The following is a 6,000-nucleotide window of genomic DNA, read 5'->3' as shown; positions in this document are numbered from 1 at the left end:
CATGACCTGGGCCGAAGGCAGTGGCTTAACCCACTGAGCCACCCAGGTCATGATCTCAGAGTCCTGGGATCGAGTCCCGCATCGGGCTCTCTGCTCAGCAGAGAGCCTGCTTCCCTCTCTCTCTCTGCCTGCCTCTCCATCTACTTGTGATTTCTCTCTGTCAAATAAATAAATAAAATCTTTAAAAAAAAATAAAAATATAAATAAATAAATAAATAAAAATAAAAAATAAAGGTGTTCTTAGAAGTTGGTATTGTCTCTTGTTAACTTAATCGATATTTTGAAAGAATCAATAAAAATCATATGAGTATATGAGAAAGCAGTTAAAGAAAAGAAAAAAATTAAGTTTGACTCTAACATCTCCTTTGCAAATAATTGAGAAAATGGTGCTACCAATGGGGGCGAGGGGACATGGTGGAATCTAGCAGGGAGCTAGTTTGGAAAGGAAGAGGCTTTGAGTTGAAGGTGAGCATCCAGTTAGGTGTTTGGTGGAAAATTGAATACAGCAATGTGAACTTTGGGGTCATCAGATTCAGGATGAAGACTGAAGCCAGGAAAATGAACGTTAATGATGCCTGAAGAATAAGATGGACCTGAAGGACGGTCAGTGCTTTAAAAAAAAAAAAAAAAAAAAGCAGTATCTTAAAGAGAGAAATGAGCAGAGACTGAAAATCTACCCTTTAGAAGAGAAAAAGAGAGAGAGCAAGAAAAAGAAGAGAGGGCAAGGAAACAAAACAAATGAACATATGGGAAGGGAAAAAAAGAAAGAGGGAAGCGAGCTATAACCGACTCTTAAGGATAGAGAACAAACTGAGGGTTGAGGGAGGTAGGATGGGGGGGTGTGCTGGATGGGGGATGGGCATTAAGGAGGGCACTTGTTATGCTGAGCACTGGGTGTCCTGTATGAGTGATGAATCCCTAAATTCAACTCCTGAAACCAAATTACACTATAGGTTAACTAATTAGAATTTAAATAGAATTTGAAAAGAAAAAAAAAAAAAAAAAAGGAAGGCAGAAAGGAAAAAGAAAGAGATGGCAAGGACCCCAGAAAAGAAAGGAGCAGAGAGATAAGAAGACAGCAGGGCAGTGGGGGGTTGGGGAGGAAACGCGGAGTTTGAGGGTCAGTATGGTCCAATGCAACAGCAAAAATGGAGGCGGAGAAGAAAGCACAGTTGGCAGAGTGTGTGGAACAGAAGGGGTCAAGGGGCCTGAAAGAAATGGAAATAAACCAAGAGCAAATAAGCCTGAGGGTCGCAGCTCCGCACCATGAGCCATTGGCAGACCACACAGCTCATCATCCAGCTCCCTGGGATGGGTGTCGCCATCCCGGCCAGAGAGGAAGGGCTGGGGAGGCGAAGGCCACACACACTGCAGGGAGGCAGGCCGGGCTTCCGACCACGCCCTTCCTGCTCGGCCATGTTGCCTCCCATTCTACCGGTCTTGGCACCTCCCATTCCCCCAGAGGTGAGTGCAGACCTGGCACTGGCAGGTGTTTAATCACTGTTTTCTGGGTGAATGGAAGAATGAAGACATTTTAAGAAAAGTTCTCAAAGGCTCCTGGTTGCACCCTGGGGACCAGTGTGTCTTTCTCCGGCACATATTAGCATACTGTGAAAGCTTAAACGCCAGGCTACTCCAGCTCTGCTAAGAAAATAAATAAATGGATCTTGGCATTCAGGGAGCAAACAGCTAGTGGCCAAATATTTTTTAATTTTAAATAAGTACCACGGAACTTCCAGGTTGAAGGACGAAGGTCCTTTGATTTGAAGTTCAGCATCTTCAAATCTGTTACTTTCTCCGATACACAGTGCAGAAGTACCGAGGGCCCACAGATCTGCTAATGTGCCTGAAATGATTTGAAAATGGAAAGCCTTAAGAAATCACATTTGCTATTTTCCAAAAGACATAGGGAAAATGTGATATCTGTAGGCTAGATTACACAAGAGAGTTGTGTTTTCTTCTCCCTTTTTTTGAATCTGTTTACTGACAGGAAGAAAAAAATAGCAATAATGGGGGTAGAAAAAAGTCTGCTTTCTGCCGAACACATGATTCGGCTGACAGCACAAAGAATCAGATAATTCTACACAAGACTGACAAGCTAGATAGTCATTGGGATGAAGCTGTAGAGTTCTCTAAATACCCATGAATATTACTGTCTGATGCTTAACATTCACAAACCATTAGATCCAACATATATATTTACGGTTTGATAATCAGCTGTCATTAATAGATGAATAAACAACAGAATGCTCATGTTTAGAAGGAATATACAAATGGGAGAAAAAGTGCCAACAACCCAAGATCACTTACCTTGTTCCCCTCCGTGAAAACATAGAGGAATGAATATCATTTTTATAGTTGAATCTTCTCTGATATTCTGTCATGTCATAGCTGGCAGAAACTTCAATTTCTTTTTTTTTTTCCCACATGAAATTTATAGTACCAGTCTGTCTTATCAGGAAATGTTGTGTTAAAGTTACCAGCTTAGAGATAATCATTCAGTGGCCATCCCTACCTAACCAACCCACAATAGTATCAATGCAAACGAAAGGGTTCAGCAATGTCTTTCAAGATGATGGAACTATTCCGTGAGTTTAGTTGTGCCTTTGAGTAGCTTAGGGAAGTCACTTAATCTCTCTGGAGCTCAAACTCTTTGAGCTACCTCTTGGATTATGATAATGGGCCTGGGGCATTATATGGATGGCAATGTGATGGTGATGAGGATGATGATTTATCTCAGTGCAATGGGAAATGTACACACAGATACATCTGATTTGGGGATGAGTGGCTGGGCTCTCTTGCATAGCAGCCCTTGCAAAACTCAACAGTGTTTGAACAGCCATCTCTGAAGTGGCATGACTCACAATAGCCAAAAGTTGGAAGCAACCCAAGTTTCCACTGATGGATAAATGGATAAACAAAATATGATCTATATGTACAAGGGGATATTGTCCAGCCTTAGAAAGTAACACTACAATATGGATAAAGCTTGAGGACGTTGTGCTAAGGGAAACACGCCAGTCGCAAAAGGACAAATACTGTATGATCCCACTTATGTGAGGTCCTTGGAGTAATTACATTCATGAAGACAGAGAGAAGAATGGCCGTGAGTGAGACGCAGGATGGAGGACCACTGTTTAGTGGAGACAGAGCTGCAATTTACAAGATGAAAAGAGCTCTGGAGATGGATGGCGGTTGCCCAACAATGTGAATGAACGTCAAACTATGGAGCTATACCTTTAAAATGGTTAAGATGATAAATTTTATGTTATCTATATTTTACCACAATTAAACATTAATTTTTTAAAGAATGAAGCTTTTTAAAAAACTGAAAAAACCTATCGGTAGCCTTCCAGGTGAAAACTGAGCCCCAGAACTCTCTTTTCTCCTGAGACTCCATTAAAATAATATGGAAGGAATAAAAAAATGTAGGATCTCACACCAGTGAAGGAAACCAAGGGGAGCCATCAAAGAAAAAGTAATTTAAACCAGTTTCTAGATAATGTAAAGGTGATGAGTGAATCTAGGTTGTCAAATCAGAGCAGAGGGAGGCAGAAGCTGGACGTGAGTGATGGGCATGGGGCAGGGCAGAGTGGGGGGCATTCATCCCAGAAGTACCCAGAGAGTCTCCAGACTTGGAAACTGCAGCCCACTGGATCTCTCTCGAGGCACCTGCCCTCAGGTCTGCGGTGCTCATGATGTGCTCATAATAAGCACAGTATTTAAGGTAACTTGCCCACATAAGTGGCAATATACCACATACAATATATTGATCATTGCTACTATTTACTGAATCTTTTCTGTGTGCCAGACCCTGTACCAAACACCTTACCTGCATTATCACATTTAATACTCTCCATAACCCTATGGGGTTGGCAGCTCTTTTTATTATTTTCCATGTACACATGAGAAGAGAGGCTCCAAGAAGGTGGCCCCGTATGTCTGACTCCATCCTCTTAAAGTAACACCACATCAGTCTGACTTCATATTCTCCACCACTGTTATCAGGCCTCCAGCACGCTCTCTGGAGGACATTATGTGGCTTAGAAACACACAGACAGACGCAGCTCAAGGTATCTGTACACAGATGTATACCCAAGTAGGTATAATAGACCAGATATTTCAGGAGCAGGAGGAATAAAATCCCTTCTTGCCTCTGTCTTTCATGGACTGGATGCAATGGGAGGAGGGTGGACACAGCAGTGTATTGATGCTGTCCCCGTGGACCAGCAGGGGCACAGAGCCTCTCTGGGGTGGACTGAGAAAGGGGGAGAACAGAGGTATAGAAGGGAATCCAACCCGTGGTTTGCTATCTCCCCAATAAAGATATAAGTTCTAAGAGCACAGAGCTCTACAAATTCTTGTCTGTGTTCACTGATCTAACCCACAGCTAGAACTGTGGACAGATTAGAGCACAGAGCAGATGCATAGTGAGATTTTGTTAAATACATGAATGACTTCTTGCCTGAACCAACAGACCTACCAACAACATCTAGGGCAGGAATCAGCAAACCAAGGAGCCAAATCCCGCCCTCCTTCTGTTCTTGTCAATAAAGCTTTATAGAAACACAGCCATACCATTTGTGTGCCTATGTCCCTGGCTACTTTACCCAGTAACAGCACAGTTGAAGAGATACTATGGGACCATAGGGCCCACAAAACTGAAAATAGTTGCTTTTTGGCCCTTTCCGGGAAAAGCTTGCCAATCCCTCTGATTGTGGGACTGGGAGCCAGGGAGATAATGGGGAGCCGGGGACCAAGAAACAGTGAATCACTCTACATAAGTCCCGCATGGATGGGAAATGATTTCTGAGCCCATAATTCTGCACAAATCCTGAATGATCCTAAAGCAGCAAGTCTTCTGATGGAGAAGGAACCTCCTTCACCAGGACACCTCGTGCATAGATGAGAGTAACGGCGCCACTGGTGAATAGAAGTTTCATCCAAGGAGCTGACAGAGCTTTCTCACCTCATGAATCTTGGTGACTTGTGTGGTAACCACCTCTGGGTCTACCGAAAGAGCTTTCATTTTCCAAAATTCTCCAGTCACACAGAGGGGCAAGGCAGAAGTCCTACCCTCATGCATGCCGTCTGCTCCCCAGAACTCTCTCCTCCTAGACTCTCCTCAGGGTTTAAGCTCAACCATGAGTCATAGTTTCCCTCAGTTTTGAACCTGAAACCACAAACTTCAGCTTAGCTATTTAACGTGAGGGCGCAGCAAGCTGGGGGGCATGGAGTGCTGTTTATACTTCCAAATGCCCTCACTGTGGCAGGCAGAGGTGGGCTTCTCACCACTCCCAGCCAGCGTAGCCCATCACGGCGGCTGCCCCTGCCCGCCTCACCTCCCCGCCCGTCCTCCGTAGTCATCCTCTTCATCTCCCAAAGGGACATCGACGCTCATCACTTTGTACTCTGGCCTGAATGTGTGTGTCCCCCTTAAAAGCCACACGCTGAAACCCTACCTTCCGGCGTGATGGTCTCTGGAGGCAGAGCTCTGCGGAGGTCATTCGGCCAGGGTGGTGGAGCGCTCATGACGGGGACTAGTGCCCTTAGGAGAACAGGCGGGAGGGAGATGCTCTCTCCTTCCTCCATGTGAGGATCCAAGAAAGAGGCTGTTTGTGAATCTAGAAGAGTACCTTAACCAGAACGCAACCCGGTAAACACCTGGTGTTGGATGTCAGGCCCTGGAACCATGAGAAACATGTGTGGAGGTGGCCCCAGGCTATGCTGTTTGTTACAGCAGCTGAGCTGACGCCTCCACATTCCCACCTTGCTGTGGTTTGCCTCTGACTCTACCTGGCAATCCTCTCCACGAAGCCCACCAGAACCACCGCAGGCATCAGTCCGGCTAAAATTGTGCGCGCTCAGACACGCAGTCTTTGCACTTACAAAATGCCATTAATTATGCGCAGGACACCAGCAGTGAGTCATTTGCCTCTGGGATAAATCATGGAGACCTGATGGGCAGGGGCAAGCCTTGGCTGACACAGCACTGTATTC

The sequence above is a fragment of the Mustela nigripes genome, chromosome 4 (genome assembly GCF_022355385.1).
Source record: "Mustela nigripes isolate SB6536 chromosome 4, MUSNIG.SB6536, whole genome shotgun sequence".
Lineage (NCBI taxonomy): Eukaryota > Metazoa > Chordata > Mammalia > Carnivora > Mustelidae > Mustela > Mustela nigripes.
This window is presented reverse-complemented; position numbering follows the sequence as displayed.